Here is a 17352-nt window from a genome sequence, read left to right on the forward strand (position 1 = left end):
TTTAGTAGTACATGTTTTCCAAAACCACTAGTTGTTTTTTTTTCTACTGACAAAAGAGCAAAACGTACTCCAATGTGGCCAAAACTTACTTCTCTCCCCTCTCAAGCTCCAAAAGGATGTTCAAACCAAGAATGAAGGTGAGGAAGGAAGAGCTGATTTTAGTCTACAGTGTGCAAACTCAAAGGTGATTATTCTGACAGTGAAGTCTCCATTTCCTTTTTTTTTCCCCTGACCCATTCTGTTTAGGGTACTTTTATTCTCTGCTATTTTAGAACCTGTCATTCAAATTCCTGCTGGACAACGTCTTGTGTCTTGGGGGCTTGCACAGCTACCTTCACTGATAACTGAGAACCTTTCCATTTTTAGCTCATGCAGGGAAGGTCTGCCCCCCTCCTCCCCTTTCCCATGCAGATGAATAAGCTACTTAATGTGAGATCACACAAGAAACTTGTAGCAAAGCCAGGACTTGAAACCAGGTCTGTGCAGTCTCAGGTAAAATTCTGGGTCTCTTGTTACTACAAATTCTGTCTCTGTCATGGCAACTTGTCAGAGGTTTTGGGGGGGGTACTCTTCTCTCAGCAGCTGGGTTAGTGCTGCCTGCTTCTATTGGAAGTGATGGGAACTTAATGATTTAAAAAGAAATAGTAGAGCAAGGAACAGTACCATCAAAATGAGTGTCTTCACCTACAACCTGGGTGTGCAGAGCCCTTTGGTTGTGGATGAGATTCTTTAGAACTTTTTAGAATTTATCTTTCAGTAAACTTAAGGTTTTACCACTGTAGTGCTCCCAGCTCTCACCATCTGATCATGATTCAGGCTCTGGTCCAGAAAATGATTGACCTGGTGTGATGTGAGTAGTTCCACATGTCTGATGTGGACTATGTACTCTTTAAAGCAGAGCTAGTGCATTTATTTCCTTGTTCGGTGCACTGGAGGTCACTTTGAAATAATGTGTAGTTACTGACAGGTTGGCAGATGTATGCTGGGTGGATGCATGCAGTAGAACTGTGCAAAGGGTTTTTGGATATAACCCTCCTCTCTCTCCTCTTGAGGGCTGTGCAGACTCCAAATGTGATCAGATCTGCAGGCATTAGTGCCATCTATTTGTATCTCTTCCAGCATTAGTTGTCCCTTTTCCTTATATATAAGGGGCACCTTCTCTTGTTGAGCTCAACATCCTTGTCTTTAGGACTATAAATAGTTGCTCCCTTCTTCTTACTGTGAGAACTGGCAAGTGGCATCATCATCCTCTTACTCTGAACCTGCAGCAGTTTTAAGGGTGAGAGAATACTGGTCGAGATCTTTGCACAGAGGTAGACAGATGAACAAAGCTGAAATGAGGCCTATATAAGAGCCAGGCCTAGAGCGCAGCTCCCAGAGGCAGCAAACAGATGCAGCAGTTTGCGCAGCAGTGTCTGGGCTCTGCTTGGGCCTTTTGTGGGCCTTGTTGGAAGTTGTGGAGACTTTCTGGGGACCCCCGAGGAACTAGACGATGCTTGCTGCTAGCAGGAAGGGAGAGCTGGGCAAAGACTCCTGCAGGGGGCCTTGACTTAACTTCTCCTGGGAAGTTCTAGCTAGGTGGGGCTGCTGCTAACGAGCTCTCTGGGCTGCCCTGGTCAGAAGGAGTTGGGGGCTTTTGTTTCAGGTGGCTCCTGATTGGGTGGGTCAAGCACCCTTGTGAGTCACTGCTAGTCAGAGGCCTATATAAGAGCCAGGCCTAGAGCACAGCTCCTGGAGTGCAGTGAGCAGATGTAGCAGTTTGTGCAGAAGGGTGCTTGAAGGCAAAGAAGGCACCTCTCTGTTTTCCACAGTGGTGTGTCCTTCCCTGGGGCATGGTCATGACATGCTGCAAAGCATGTTCCCCAGTGGCTGTTGGAGGTGCTGCATCAGCTGTGTCTGAAGCTTCAACCCAGATGGACCTTCTGACAGCAGATGTAGCCCTACAGGTCTCAGGCTGTAGGGAGTGCCTAGGGCCTCTCTGTGAGGCCTGGGCTGACACTCAGCTCTCCTGTGTGAGGTGTGCTGTGGTTGACCAGTTGCGTCACCAGATAAAGGAGTTATGGAAGGAAGTTAGTAGGCTGCGTAGCATCCGAGAGGATGAGCGGGAGATTGACAGGGTATTCTCAGAGACTGTTCAGCTCCAGGAGTCCCCACCCTCTGCTGTAGCAGAGTTGCTGGAGGGCTCTGTACTGTGTGTAACAGTACATCATAACGCTGTTGAAGAGGGCTGGAAGCTGGTGACCTCTCGTAGAAGGAGAAAGGCTCTTGCTCCTCCTCAAGATTTGCCTTTGAAGAACAAGTTTAGTGCCCTCCAAGCTGAGGAGGAGCTGGGCATGGCTCCAAGTGAGGCAACTGGCCTGGCAGACCCTGTGCCATGTGGGAACACCCAGAAGAAGCAGCAAGCGATTGTTGTGGGTGACTCCCTGCTGCAGGGGACAGAGGCACCTCTCTGCCAACCTGACCTCTTGTCTAGAGAGGTTTGCTGCCTGCCAGGGGCTCGAATAAGAGATGTCATGGAAAGACTGCCAAGGCTTGTCCATGCATCAGACTACTACCCTCTGCTGCTCTTCCACGTGGGAACTAATGACACGAAAGGCAAATTGGAAACCATCAAACAGGACTTCAGAGCTCTGGGAATGGTGGTCAAGGGTCTGGGAGCCCAGGTTGTTTTCTCCGCAATCTTGCCTGTGAGGGGAAAGGACAGGAGGAGGAGTAGACGAGTTTTCCAAGTTAACAGCTGGCTGCGCCGCTGGTGTTGGCAGCAGGGCTTTGGTTTCTATGACCATGGGACCCTGTTTGAAGATCAACAGCTGATGGGGAGCGATGGGATCCACCTTACCAAGTGGGGCACGTGTGTCTTTGCCAACAGGTTGGCCAGCCCGGTAAGGAGGGCTTTAAACTAGGCAAGATGGGGGAAGGGGAGTGGTATAGTGGCAGGAGAGTCAGTAAAACACCGCTCAAGTCAGGATGCCTCCAGCGGGTACATGCAGCCAGGGGAGACAGCATGGAACATGGCTATGGAGGATCCTCTTACACCTCTCCTGGGAAGCTTGCATGCTTGACTGGCTCTCTGAAATGCCTGTACACCAATGCACGCAGCATGGGGAATAAACAGGAAGAGTTAGAGATCTGTGTGTGGTTGCAGGGCCATGATCTCATTGCAGTTACAGAGACATGGTGGGATAGTTCACATGACTGGAAGGCTGCCATGGATGGCTATGTGCTTTTTAGGAAAGACAGGCCAGGAAGGGGAGGTGGTGGAGTTGCCCTTTATGTGAGGGAGCAGCTAGAATGTATGGAGCTCTGCCTCGGGGTGGATGAAGAGCAAGTGGAGAGCCTATGGGTAAGGATTAAAGGGCAGGGTAACATGGGTGACACTGTTGTGGGGGGTTTACTACAGGCCACCTGATCAGGAGGAAGTTGTCGATGAGGCCTTCTACAGACAGCTGGAAGTAGCCTCACGATCACAGGCCCTGGTTCTCATGGGAGACTTCAACCACCCTGACATCTGCTGGGAAGACAGCACAGCTAGGCACAAACAGTCAAAGAGGTTCCTGCAAAGCATTGATGATAATTTCTTGACTCAGGTGGTGGAGACGCCAACGAGGAGAGGTGCACTGCTAGACCTTGTACTAACGAACAAAGAAGGTCTAGTTGGAGAAGTGAAGGTTGGGGGCAGCCTTGGCTGCAGTGACCATGAGATGGTGGAGTTCAGGGTCCTACGAGGAGGAAGCAGGGCAATAAGTAGGATTGCAACCCTGGACTTGAGGAGAGCAGACTTGGGCCTCTTCAGGGACCTACTTAGGGGAATCTCATGGGGTAGGGCCCTAGAAGGAAGAGGGGTCCAAGAAAGCTGGTTAATATTCAAGCATCACTTCCTCCAGGCTCAAGAGCAGTGCATCCCTCTGAGTAAGAAGTCCAGCAAAGTGGGCAGGAGACCTTCATGGATGAGCAAGGAGCTCCTGGCAAAACTCCAGCAGAAGAAGGAAGTCTACAGAATGTGGAAAAGGGGACAGGCCACTTGGGAGGAATATAGGGACGTTGTCAGAGTGTGCAGGGATGCGACAAGGAAGGCTAAGGCCCATTTGGAATTAAATCTGGCAAGGGATGTCAAGGACAACAAGAAGGGCTTCTTCAAATACATCAGTAGCAAAAGGAAGACTAGGGAAAAGCAGTCTTCACTGCTAAGGTCAGTCCTCAGGAATTCCAGACCCTGGGGACAAGAGAGGAAGTCTGGAGAAAGGAAGACTCTCCCTTGGTCGAGGAGGATCAGGTTAGAGATCTTTTGTCCAAACTTGACATCCATAAATCCATGGGCCCCGATGGGCTGCATCCGCGAGTGCTGAGGGAGCTGGTGGATGTGATTGCAAGGCCACTCTCCATCCTCTTTGAAAGGTCCTGGAGATCAGGAGAGATGCCTGAGGACTGGAAGAAAGCCAATGTCACGCCAGTCTTCTAAAAGGGCAAGAAGGAGGAGCCAGGAAACTACAGGCCTGTCAGCCTCACCTCCATCCCTGGAAAGGTGATGGAACAGCTCCTCCTGGAGGTCATCACTAAGCATGTGGAGGACAAGAAGGTGATCCGGAGTAGTCAGCATGGATTCACCAAAGGGAAATCATGCTTGACCACTCTGATAGCCTTCTATGATGGAATGACTGGCTGGGTAGATGAGGGCAGAGCAGTGGATGTTGTCTCCCTGGACTTCAGCAAGGCTTTTGACATTCTCCCATCACATCCTCCTAGGTAAACTCAGGAAGTGTGGGCTGGATGAGTGGACGGTGAGGTGGATTGAGAGCTGGCTGGATGGCAGAGCTCAGAGGGTTGTGGTCAGTGGTGCGGAGTTTAGTTGGAGGCCTGTAGCTACTAGCAGTGTCCCCCAGGGGTCAGTCCTGGGTCCAGTCTTGTTCAATGTACTCATCAGTGACCTGGAGGAAGGGACAGAGTGCACCCTCAGCAAGTTTGCTGATGATACTAAACTGGGGGGAGAGGCTAACACACCAGAAGGCTGTGCTGCCATTCAGAGGGACCTGGACAGGCTGGAGAGCTGGGCGGAGAGGAACCTCCTGAAGTTCCACAAAGGCAAGTGCAGGGTCCTGCACCTGGGGAGGAATAACCCCATGCACCAGTACAGGCTGGGGGTTGACCTGCTGGAAAGTAGCTCTGCAGAGAAGGACCTGGGAGTCCTGGTGGACAACAAGTTAAACATGAGCCAGCCATGTGCCCTTGTGGTCAAGAAGGCCAAAGGGATCCTGGGGTGCATTAGGCAGAGTGTTGCCAGCAGGTCGAGGGAGGTGATCCTGCCCCTCTACTCAGCCCTGGTGAGGCCTCACCTGGAGTCCTGTGTCCAGTGCTGGGCTCCCCAGTACAAGAGAGACATGGCACTCCTGGAAAGAGTCCAGCGGAGGGCTACAAAGATGATGAGGGGACTGGAGCATCTCTCCTATGAAGAAAGGCTGAGAGAGCTGGGCCTGTTCAGCCTGGAGAAGAGAAGACCGAGAGGGGATCTCATCAATGTGTACAAGTATCTGAAGGGAGGGTGTCAAGAGGATGAGGCCAGCCTCTTCTCCGTGGTGCCCAGCAACAGGACAAGAGGCAATGGGCAGAAACTGAACCACAGGAAGTTCCATCTGAACCTGAGAATAAACTTCTTCACTGTGAGGGTGACAGAGCATTGGAACAGGTTGCCCAGAGGGGTAGTGGAGTCTCCTTCATTGGAGATATTCAAAACCCGTCTGGATGTGATCCTGGGAAATATGCTCTAGAGGACCCTGCTTGAGCAGGGAGGTTGGACTAGATGATCTCCAGAGGTCCCTTCCAACCTAAACCATTCTGTGAGCAAAGATCACTTTACTACTGAGGGAGAGACTGAATATCCTTTAACCAGGGCTCTTCAAACTCTTGGTTTAACTAGTGTAAGAGTCCAATACTCTGACCAGTTTTTTTAGATATTCCACATGTGGAAGGTATAATGTTTAATATCAAATTTACTTCAAAGATGTTTGACATTACACGGGATTTTTGATTTAGCGGAGTGATACAGCAATATACTGAAATCACAATACAAGTGTAAGTTACAATTAGCAAAATATAGCAATTGCAGTATACAGTTCAATCACAATACAAATGTGATTCCCATTACTGGTCTCTATAATATGCTCACTGTCACGACACTGGGCATCCCTAATCGCCAGGAAGGAATAGGTCAGTTGGAACCAGCTCAAGCCCGTTGCTCTCTTCAAAATTCTTTTGTTAGTTGTTCAGGATTCGTAGGAAGTGTGGGGAGGTGCTATTATTTCCCTACATTTGGGTGAGAAACGAAGCATAGGAAGGCTAAATAACTTTTTTTAGACTTAAAGGAAGCCTAGGATAGAACTGGAATCGAACTTGCATGTAGCCACTAGCTCAGCTGTCATTATAGACTGGTTTTATAGCAGTGTAACTTAACTCACCTCAGCCTAGTAGAGAGGCAAAGATGACTCTGGAAGTCCTGTATTCTTTCTGAAATGACTAGTTTTGCAGGAAACAACTTTTAAGTAAGACCTACTAGTCCTTTGTAAGAAGAGAACAGTACCTTGTCTGTTCCTTTAGGTGTTAGGATGATGGACACTTTTGGTGTCCATTTTCATCCATTTTTGATAGACAAAGACAGAAAATAGCCTTCACTGATGACCTGTGGATGTTGGAGGTATTTGCAGTCTCCAGGATCATGCAATTTTGTCTCTAGGTAAATCAAGAATAGCCACTTCCAGCTAGTCTGTGGTGGTTCTGAGTTGCCAAGGTCAAGGTGATCAGGCTTGAGACTTTGACAAGAAGTCAGAAACAAAGTGGCTTTGTCTTCTCTGTCTTTCCTTGTTCATGTCTGATGCTTTTATGTGATTGCCTCCTCCCAAAAAGGAAGGGGGGAGAGTATCAGTCTTCTCTGCTCCAAGTGCTGCTTATCTTCTTTTCTGTTTTGCAAGTCATCCTTCTTGTGTATTTGGCAGGATGTTCTAGCTATTTGCAGTCCCTTGTGCTTATTTTGTTCTTTGTCTGGCACCTTTTGTTACTTGGACACCTCCTGCATGCAACTACACCCATCTTTGCTCACATTGTTATGTAAAATTGTCTGGCTGTGCCATCAGTGTTGCAAAATACTTATAGTGTTGCTAGTTATACTATTTTAGTAATACTTGAATTCAAGGTGAGTTAATATTAATTATATTCTGATTATTATATTTATAATTTATAAGTGTCACAGGCCTCTGGTTACGATTCCTCACACTTTTTTCCCAGCTCATCTCGGTATTGAGCTAAGCCAAAAAATTAAAACAAGCTACTCACTGGGAGTAGGACCTGAAGGCTGTTTAGCACAAGATTAGGCTAAGCAGCAGGAAGTCTGATGCTCTCATTGTCAGGGAGTAGTGAGGGCTGGCTGCTCCCTAAGGGATGGGGAACCAGGAGCTGAGCATGATCACACAACTAGCAGAGCAGGGGCCTCACCAGCCAGGGTCCTGTCCCACAGTACCCAAGTGAGGCAAGAGATGGTGGCCAGGTTCAACCAAGAGTCTAGATCATCAGGCAAGTTTGTGGTGATGAGGCACATCTGAGGTCAAGCCAGGAAGTCAATCTGCAGGTCAGGATCAGATCTGGTGAGAGTAACCAGGGTCCGATGCAGTCCAATGATTGCTGGGCAAGACCATAGTGACAAAGCAGGGCTGAGGTCAAGCTGGGAAGTCAGCCCATGGGTCGAGGTCTAGATCAGTGGGGTCTGTGGCTAGGTACAGGCATGACTAGCTCAACTGGAGACCAGTACTCCTATGATATAGCTCAGACAGGGACTGAAGGCCCAGGCCTGAGCTTAAATGTAGCTCCTGAGCCCATGGGCAGAGGGTGTAGGTGGAGGCCCCAAGTGAGGCTGGTCAGGGCCCTGACACTAATCTGCTTGCATCTTGTGAATACCTGCTTCTCTTAAGTAGTAATGGCAGTTGTTTCTTGGCAGGGTTTGTTAAGGATGTGGAAAAAGATTGGATGAACACTGAGTAGAAGAGGAAAGAGAGGCACCAGGAATTAGTGACTTGACTATAATACCCCCTTCCCTATGCCTTGGGTACACCCTTGTGATAGGCGCCACACAGGCAAGCGTGGGACTCAGGATGGTGCAGCCCGTAGAAGAGGGGTTTGCTCTGGGGTGCTCCCCAAGAGTTTAGGAACCCCGGGTGCACCACGGCCAGAGCCACCACACTGTGGGGTTGCCGTAGCCTCATGAGTGCAGAGCATGAGTGCAGAGCAAACCTAGTCAGCAAAGGAGAAGTGACACCGCAGACTCACACTGTAAGCATCTAGATACCTTGGAATTTCGTACTGATAGCTGCTGACTGTGCACACTGATAGCTGTTAAACGTGCAACTGTTAAACATGCGCACTGATAGCTGCTGAATGTACTGATAATCATCCTGTTGAACATCCTGTCGGCATCCATACTGTTATCACCTAAGACCATCTGTTCCATTGTCCAGCTATGGTCTGGCACTGATTAATGAACTAAGCCCTGGAAGGATAAAAGGAAGTAAGCCACATACCTCTGTGTGGACTCGGACTCACCGTCAGCTGGCCTGCGGACCCGACAACCCACCCATCAGCAGGGACGCCCCTGATGCCAACTGCCAGAGAGAACCTGAATCCTCTTGGCGCAGCTCGAGCGTGGTGAGAACAATCCGGGGAAAACTATACCGGAGGGGTGGCCCATAAGGACAAGGAAAGGGCGAGAGCGGTCATTATACCGTGCATCCGAGAGCAGTCATTGTACTGTGCTTCCGTGGCTTAACCATAGAGCTCTGATATGTGTGTGTTTTTAATTCTTTACTATGCTTCTTAGCTTTGTTATACTTATAGATTGTCTGCTGTTGATGGTTTAGTGTTGTCCAGTGTCCATCATATGTGTAGAACCGCTTAGATCTAATAAATTCTTACATCTGACAAAGAATGATCTCTCAAGTTCAGTGCAACTAATCCCAGAATACGAAAGAATCCCGGACGCCCCTCTAGTGGCGCGTCACACCTTGCCAAGGAAGGCTTCTTCTTGCACCTATGCCCCTGGTTATAGCAAGCCTTTGCTCTGCAGAATCTGAGCCATTTCATATTAGCCCTTGCCTGGGAAAGGCACTTGCATTCTTTAACCTCAGCCACCCACAGAAGCAACACAGTACTTCCCTGTTAAGCTACCTGCACTTCCAACAAGATGTAATCTGTCCTAGCCAAGGCAGAAGGAAAGTCCAGAAGTGGCATGGCATTCAGGTTGACTTCACTTACAACTCCTGTAATGTGCATTAGCCATCTTGAAGTTCCTCTGGTTCTGCTGACTTGAGTCCTTTGTTTACCTAGAGCAACAGCAGCTGTATCTTCAACAGCAGCTGTTGAACTTATCTTAGAGACAGCATGCACACAAAGGGGAGTAAACTGAGGCTTGGGTTCAAAGCACCAGAAGCTTTGATTGCTGTATAAAATGAGCCACAAGATTCTGGCTGGGAAAATTTCTGTACCAAAAGTGGATGGAGAAAATGGCATCCAACTTAATTTGTTAGAGCATAGCATTTAAGACAGTTTTCTTAAGTGTTCCACACTAGCTTGATTTGAGCAAAACCAATGGGAATTTAGCCACTGACTTCTGGGAATCCCAAATTAACTTCTGGAGAGGGAATTCTTCCTAACTAGGAGTTTCCAGCAAGCCTGGTGAATGAGAGGGCCATACCCCCTTGCACCAAGGAAGGGAACTACAAATCAACCCTCCAGCTACTGGAAGTAAGGTTGCAGCCCTTCCCAGGGGATCTGCTGACAATGAGGTGTGAGAAATACTTAGTTGTCCTCCTCCCTGGAGCATGTTCTCTTGGGGAGTCTAAGTCTCAGTAGGAATGAATGTCAGGTGTAAACATTCCTCCAGCCCTGACAGGATCTCCTCAGTAAACGCATACCAGCTGGCCCATGGGAAGAAGGCTCCTTTGTCTTACCCTTGCAGGTATTTTCCACATTTAGCAGTAGGACTGATGACCTGATGAGTTAATCATTGAAAAGTTCTGTTTTGCCTTCTCCATTCCAAGTTTGACATGGACCAAAGCTGGATTAGTGGTTCAGAATCAGTGGTACAGATGGATGCAACTGTGCAGCTCACACTTTCCCTAGTGGTACTGTCTCATGTGCTACTTCTGTGCTCTCTAACATGTGACATGGGCTTAGCTGGGAGTCTGTAGCTCCCTTTTCCTCTTGGAGGCTGGGGGTGATGTCCCTCCCACACCCTTTTCACTGCTGTCTAAGGGCTCTGGAGCAGACTTCAAGAACTGATCTTCAGCCACTGACAGCATAGCTAGAGCTATGGTATAAGTTTTGTTTTAATGCTTGTTCTGCAGAGCATGCTCGTTTTAGCAGGGGTGTCTATTTGACTCCAGGTGCTTGTACTGCTTTAGTGAGCACTTAAGTGTCCTTTGACTTTGGACTTGAAAGAAATACAGTCCCACCTTGGACACAATTGCCTTCATGTCATCTTCTTCCCTGGCAGAAGATACAGCTAACAGAACTGTGTCTTCCACTCCCCTCCAGAAACACCTACAGTCACCTGCTGTTGCAGGAAGACATTCCTGGCATTGTATGGTACTCTGTAAACATATGTTTGGGTGCTCCAATATGGAAACCTATCTTGCCACATAAAAAAAATAACAGTTTGTATGTCACTATGCATACTGTGCAAGAACAATATTCAAATACAGCAACCCTTTGACTCACTATAGGCACAGTTCCACAACTTATGGGACCTAACATATGGGTCCCCCATTTTTTAGGAGACTATGTCAATTGTTCTAAAATCAAACATCCCCAAGGCTAGCACACTCCTTAACGTAGCATTGCAGCCTGTCATAATTTTGTTTCTCGTGTATGATATTAATTGCTATTCTTGGTATTCTTATCTGTTATATTAGACCTTTGTTACTGCAAGTTGAGCTTGTGCAAGTGCAGCTAAATGCATTGCCATAACCATGTCCAAGGACAAGGAGGGGGAGTGTAGCGGAAACATGGAAGATATTTGTTATCACGAGGAGCTAGTGGCCTTGGACAAAGGTCCAGCAACATATTTAGCGCTAGTTAGCTCTGTATAAACAGCTTGCTGCTGCATGTTATATTAGCTGTTTATGTAACAAAGGAAGGGGTGTAAAAACAGTATGTGATGGAAAAAAAACAGGGAAGCCCCTGTTAGATGGAGCCTCAGTACAGATGGGACCATGCAGCATGCTGTATACCAGAAGAGCTACAGTTCCAGCTGTGCCTCAGCCATGCCTGTGCCTAGCCATGGGCCCCACTCATCCAGACCCTGACCCTGACTTCTTGACTTGGCCTCATACCTGCCCCATCACTGTGGACTTGCCCGGCAATCACTGGACTCTGGCTGGCCCTTAGTTACCATCACTAGACCTGCTCTGCTCTCCTTATTCAGGTGCTGTGAGACTGTACCTGGTCAGTGAGGCCACTGCTCTGCCTTGCTGTCACCCTTGGCTCCTGTCTCACCTGCCCTTATGGAGCAGCCACACTTGCTGCTCCCTGCCACTGAGCAACCTGCTCTAAGTCAGCCCTGCTTTGAGTGAGGGGATGGACCAGAAACCTCCAGAAGTCCCTTCCAATTCAAATTATTCTAGGAATCTATGATTCTATGGAGTTTGTGGAAACAGTAAGACAATACAGTGAGAACTTCAGTGACAAAAAGTGGTTCTTTTGAAACAGAAGAACACATTATTCTGTCTAGATCAAACCAATTTGCATCAAAGCACCAGGAAAAAAAATATATAATTACCATCAAGCTTTCTGTGTGTGATTTTTTTTTAACCTTTCTAAAGAAATTTTAACAAAACCATGATTAACAGTTCTGGCATAGGCACATCCAGCAACACTTTAGCTATTGGTGGGTGTATTTTACCAGCTTTTTGGTTTCTGAGCTTTTGAGTTAAATTTGATTCATGTTTCCAAGGCCTTCGCCATCAGAAGAGATGGAAACATCCTTAAAAAAAGAAAAGAGTGAAAGCTACGATTGTCAAGCAATCACATGAATCCTACTGTCCTGTTGGTAACAACATATTATCTAGATCTCCTACAGTGTTCTTCATCCATATATCTCAAAGCATTTTATAAAAGAGACTATAAACATTATCCTCATTTTACAAATGGAAAAAGAGGCTTGGATATGGAAGTGAAGTGTTCAATCCACTTGACCTAGCCACTTGGCCACAGATATCGCCAGCAAAGCACAAGTGTAACAGCACAGAGCTAGATGTTAGAAGAGAACCCTGAATACCTGTCTCTTTCAAAGGACCATCATTAAAAAAATGTCAGATGTTAAAATAACCTGATAATAAATAACCAGAATATTATTTTCTTTTATCTGGAATAGTTACTGAGGAACAAAAAGAAAGGGGGAGTGGATGATCAACCCATTCAATTTTTCTGGAAAGACCAAAAGGGCAAGAAAATTGAGAGATGTTGTCTAACGAAGACATAACGAAAATGGTACCACACTACAAGAGATAGGAGGTTTCAACAATATTCAGACTCTCTCATATATAAACTTCTGGGCACAGCTACAAAGATGAGATATATTGGATCAGACCAAAGGTTCAATCAATCCAGTATCTTGTCTCAGATAGTGGCCAAAGACAAGTGTTTAGGGAAAAGGTACAAGAATAGGACAGAAACTGTATCTACATCTTTGTGTTTAGTAGCCCATGATGGACTTTTCTTCCATCAGTTTGTTGAATGATATTCAATCAAATTGCCATCAGTACTCAGGGGTGATGCAGCATGATGATAATGCGTGATGGAAGAACACAGGCTATGCTGACCAATGTTAATGCAGAGAAGAGCTAATACTGTTCTAGCCCCATCTGTAAGTCTGGACCTGGTATTAGACACACTTTTACAAATAAAAGCATCAGCCAATTTGTGGAAAATGTTCCAAAACTGGACTTTGGCTAGTTGTTCTGGTTTCCAAAAAAATCTCCAGCTTAGCAAACTACCTTTGTGACCTGTTTTGAGTAACAGAAAGGGTTTTGAAAGAGTATTGCCATAAAAGATATTGGAAGCTACTGATCTACACCTATAGCCTCTTATTGTGAACACTTCCTCTCCCCTCCAAAAAAGATAGCTGTGATTTCCTCAGATAAAAGGGAAGACTGAATTATCACCATACTTTGAAGTGGGTGCTGCCTTAATCATTTTTTATGCTGAATCCATCTATTTACACCAAGACCTCTCCTGGAGGCTTCCTGCAAGCATTAATAAGCTCTTTATAAAAACAAACAAACAAAAAAAACCCAAAACAAAAAAACAATCAATACAAGGAGCAAATACAAAAATGCTGAGCAGCTGAACAATTCCCTTTCATACCTTCGACAATCTGACTTTCAATGGGAAACACTATCTACAACTGCAGGGAAACTCACCTGTCCTTGTCCTATGATAAAGTTATGCCACACAGGTGGCATAATCACTGGTGCCAAGTGGGAGCTGCCTACAGGCTCCTTTGTTACAATTAGCTGGCCAAGTTTATCCTGCAGCCAAGGCATATGGGCAGCACAGCACAGGCCTGTGCCTACTCAGGTCAACTGTTATGTGAATCACTAACTCCTAGATGTAAAATAGTCTTCCAGTTAGGATCACTGCACTCCACCCCTTGACCAACACACAGTTGACCCTTCCTAAAGATATTGTAATCTGCACATTACATCAGTAAGCTTTTTGGATACTAGAAAGACTCTTACATACAAAGCGATTACTACAATTAATAACACAAAGGCAGTGAGAAGTGAAACAAATATTGGGTGTGAGAATAGGTGTAGAGTAGCCGTGTCATTGGAGCTAAAATCACCAAAGATGTCCCACCATCAGGCAGTAGCTGCATTAGCAACTCACCTCGCAGTCTGGATGATGGGTTGATTCTGATGTGACACTTGTCTTTCTACAATATCATGCTGCTTTTCAATGTTTCTCAATGACTGTATGTCATTTAAGGCCAATGCCATCCAATTAAAGGCTCTCCAATGTTGCCAATTCCCTTTCCACATGTTGACGTTACTCAGTGTGACTCATGACAACCAGTCAGCCGTATACAAGAAGGCAGAGGTACATTTGGCATCTGTTCTACAGGTAATACTTTGCATATGGAACCTATAGTCTGATTTATTAATTCATTTACCTGCTGTAACTTATCGCACAGTACTTCAGGTCTATAGAGTTAAGGGTTTTACTTCTTCACCCTAACATTTTTGTGAGGCCTTTTCATCTGGACGAGGCTTTTGGGTAGGCTTCAGTCCATGATTTTCCACCCCTTGGATTGTGCTGATGCACTGTAAAGGGGGAAATGTGGTTAATATGATGACTATCCAGCAATATCTCAAACCTCCTGCAAGTGCAGTAGCTGGCCCCGCAGATGCCCATCTCCCAGCTCAATCGCAGTGACTGACTCCTCTCTGATGAGGCCGTGCTGTGGCAACATCTGCTCTTGCCTCACAGGTGCTCTGGAGCAGGTGGGTCAGTCCCCCAAAAGGGTGTTGGAATCAGCAGGAGGTACGCTACACTAACCACATAGAATTAGACAATGCTTAACGCAATTAGTATAAACAACAGTACAATTGGCTGTGTTTTCACGTGTTGCAGCCCTACGACCCTAAGGGCACTATTTCAAGGAGAACATTTTCATTTTCTATGTTCAATAGGCTCACGATTGGATGGTATTTGATTGTTCATAACCTTGGTGATTAATAACCCTTCTATGATTGTTTATCTATTTATTCATTCGTTGACTGTTTTACCAATCCCTTGTTAGTCTCGTTGGTGATATGGTGAAAAGGGTAGCAGAGATACTGAAGGCCTTGTAGTTAGGCCCAGATCTCATAGGAGGGTTTATGCGAGTTTCTCAGCAATTCATCTCTCCCAACATTGTGCAGCATCTTTCATAAATACATAAAGTGAAATTCATAAATGCACACACATATGCACATATATAACCTACATAGATCAGTATCTAAGATTGGAATGGGATACTCAGTTTTCTGTGTTACCTACTGAAGATAAGAGATAAAAAAAAGTTTGTTATTAATAGTTATCTTTGTTCCCCAAGCTGGAATATTTCCCTTCATAGGAGCTTCCAATATACTCAATCACTTTTTTTTCACTCCTCCATCTCCCCCTGTCTTCTCTATAATAAACAGACAACTTTACACTTCAGCTTAAATCAGCAGCTGTTATACTTATGCATAGATTTTACCATCTTCTGCCCTTTCCCTTTCCCTTTGTTAGGACCTTACTTAGGATCATGCACTATATAAGGTTATCTCTTAGAAACACTAGAATACAACTGTTAAGCTTGGTTAACAGACAGGTATTAATACCCTCTAATACTTATCTATGCCATCTTCTATTTAATGTTACTTCTATTGTGGTTTCTAGATTCATTCTGTTACACGCTTGTTTAAAAAAAACATTACTGAAACTGGCAATTCTATCACTATTTCTGGCTGCTTCTTTTCAAGTTGTTGTTCTTCAGAGGAGCACCCCGTAAAACAAAACAAAAAGACCTACCAAGAAGTTGTTCTAGTTTAACTTTAACTGTGACTGTTGAAAACATTTCTCTTTAGATTACTCAAGGCTACAGCCATCTATTACTTAAGGTTGAACTGTTTCTTTACATTGATTTTTCTTTATGATCAGAGATTTTTACTACATCTTGGGGCATTTTCCAGCCCCTTCTGGTTTCTTACAACAGAGTTGGTAATTAAAGATGCTGGCTCTTCACATTATAGGCCTTTTCTTGTTTCGTAACTGTGCTCCTAGGGCTCTTATCTGTTTTTCACATTCTTGTGATTAGCCTCTGCAGCAGGACAGCATGCATCACCTATCACCTCTCCAGGAGCTTCAACTTCCACCCCTCCAACATTTAACTCTTCCCTCTTTGTTTACCATTCATGTAAGCAACGCTTTATCACTTCATTTTCTTTCTGCATTCACCCCATGAGTGAGGGATGTTATGTTCTTTCAAAGGGTAATAGAGTTGAGATTTGTACCTTTTTCCTCCCAAAGTTATGGTCTTCAACACAACTGGGAGTCTTACCCCATATAGGTTGACTTTTCTTTTTAAGTGAGGAAAACCTTTTGCAATTGTTTATTTCTTATGTAACTGTTTTTTTCCAACTTCCAGGGAGCAGGGTATAGAGGATTTGGCCTTAGACTATTTGCTTGGGCCATTGCCTGCTCTATGACCAATACAGTTTGCTGGTTCAATAGTTGGGGTGTTCACTCACTCCTTAAGTGAGCATTAAGCAGTTTGATCAGCAATGACAACATTTTGGGTACATTTGCAAAAGGATGAATCCCCCATCCCCTCACATAGGGGCTCTGTCCCTGAGGATTCGGGATGCTCAGAGCTGAGCTGTCACAGAGCAGGTGAGAGGGGAAGGCTTCAGGACCCAGGGAAATTCCCTCCTCCCCTCCCCTCGCAGCCCACTGCTGCCTTTTCATTTAAACACCTTGGTCAGGTTCAAGCTAGTTTACAAGTTGACCAAGGGTCAAACCCCAGCCATGGTGCGAGGTTTAAGCCTAATGATTACATTTACATGCATGCTAGCTCTCCGGTGAGGCCCCGCCAGCACGAAAGACCCCAACCATCTGGCAGACCCGTGCACTTGCTGCCCCAGAAGTGTAGTGGTTACCTGCACACAAAATCCCTGGTGAAGCCCCAACAGACCTGGACCAGCCGGTAGACCCATGTGCTTGCTGCCCGAAGCTGCAAGGGTTACAGGCATGCTGGATCTCCAGTGAGGCCCCCACTGGCATGGAAAACCCCGACCAGCCAGTTGATCCATGATTCTGCTGCCCCAAAGCGTATTTCACGCACACTCACATGGTCTCCTGCTGGAGGGCCCCCTGCCCAATAGGATAAGCATTTTTACCCTACTTGATTATCTCATGCACTCGTTAGCCATTGCCTTAGTCTCACCTCTGGTTTTTGCCGGTAAGCTTCAGTAATGGTCTGCAATTCTCCCTGGGTGCAATCTCGCACAGAGATCTTATGATGAGGTTGCCCAGGGGCCCCTTTGCTTTGTTCAGAACTAATGGCCTCATGCTCCAGGGTCCCAACCTTTGCCTTGGACCTGCTGCTTACAAACCACACGCTACCCACCCTGTCCCCAAATGGCACAGCCAGCAGCGTGCTCCTTCGCCAGCATTTCTCATTGCTGGCATACCCGCACTAGTTCTTCCCATATCTTATTAGTCTTTTGTAACTCTTCTATCTGGTTAAAACGTTCCCACGCTTGTTTCAAGCATGTTAGTAATAACCAACCA

At 46.1% G+C, this 17352-nt stretch overlaps 1 protein-coding gene across 8 annotated transcripts in view; it reads left to right on the forward strand.

Annotated features, from left to right (window-relative positions):
• The window catches only part of LOC104145395 (phospholipid-transporting ATPase ABCA1-like), a 108250-nt gene that overhangs the window by 18205 nt on the left and 72693 nt on the right, over nt 1-17352 (forward strand). The gene's annotated exons all lie outside the window — the stretch shown is intronic.

The sequence above is a fragment of the Struthio camelus genome, chromosome W, assembly GCF_040807025.1.
Source record: "Struthio camelus isolate bStrCam1 chromosome W, bStrCam1.hap1, whole genome shotgun sequence".
Lineage (NCBI taxonomy): Eukaryota > Metazoa > Chordata > Aves > Struthioniformes > Struthionidae > Struthio > Struthio camelus.